This window comes from Laccaria bicolor, genomic scaffold (genome assembly GCF_000143565.1).
Source record: "Laccaria bicolor S238N-H82 LACBIscaffold_28 genomic scaffold, whole genome shotgun sequence".
In the NCBI taxonomy this organism is placed as follows: domain Eukaryota; kingdom Fungi; phylum Basidiomycota; class Agaricomycetes; order Agaricales; family Hydnangiaceae; genus Laccaria; species Laccaria bicolor.
In genome coordinates this window covers 321725-322587 of record NW_001889899.1, presented here as the reverse complement: position 1 = coordinate 322587, position 863 = coordinate 321725, and positions in this window count along the sequence as shown.

Genomic DNA, 863 nt, shown 5'->3' with positions numbered 1-863 from the left:
TCCCTACCCATACACTTGGCCATTGCTATGTGGCAGCACATGGTGCTGCTTGTCGTTTTCTTTGTGTCACTCCACCACAGCTCAAATTTGATTTTTCACGTTCCGCCAACCGCCCTCCTGCTACCTACCTTCCTAAACATTGTAAGCTTGTTCCTACACCCATTCTTTGTTCTTCTTTTCTCATATCACCTTTAAGATTCACCCTTAGGATGATTTTTGATTTTTCCCAGTCCAGCTATGGCTACGTGGCAGCACGTAGTGTTGCTTGTCCTTTTCTTCGTGTCACTCCAACCCCATGGTTCAAAACTTGATTTTTCGACTTCCGGCGATCACCCTCACACTGCTCGATTTCTGTCATTGTTCGATTTTTCGTCACCGCAGCTGTGTTGTGCAGCACATATTCGATTTTTAAACATCCCCCCACCACTCTCACACTGCCATTGTCTTCCAGCTTATCATTTTGTTTGTGTCGCTTCCACCGCATGGTTCAAACTCGATTTTTCGAGTTCCAGTGATTACCCTCATGCCCCTCGACACATACACATCCCTACCCCATACACCCAATCAATTGCCTTCATTCTTTCCCTCTCGTACATGCGCCCGGTCACCCCCTTCTGTTTTCTGCACGTGGCTTTGTGGCGCGGCGCATATTCGATTTTTAAACCTCCGGCAATTGCTCTCACAGTGCCATCATCTTCCCTGTATAGAGCTTTCTCTTTCCTTTATTCTTTGACTCATTTTAACTTCGCTTTTGTGCAGAATGACTACAAGGCAGCATGTAATGCTGTCATCATCACAAACAATGGGCATCTGGATAGATGCTTTGGGCGCGTGAACGCGCCTTTTCACTGTGGGAAGCTTCA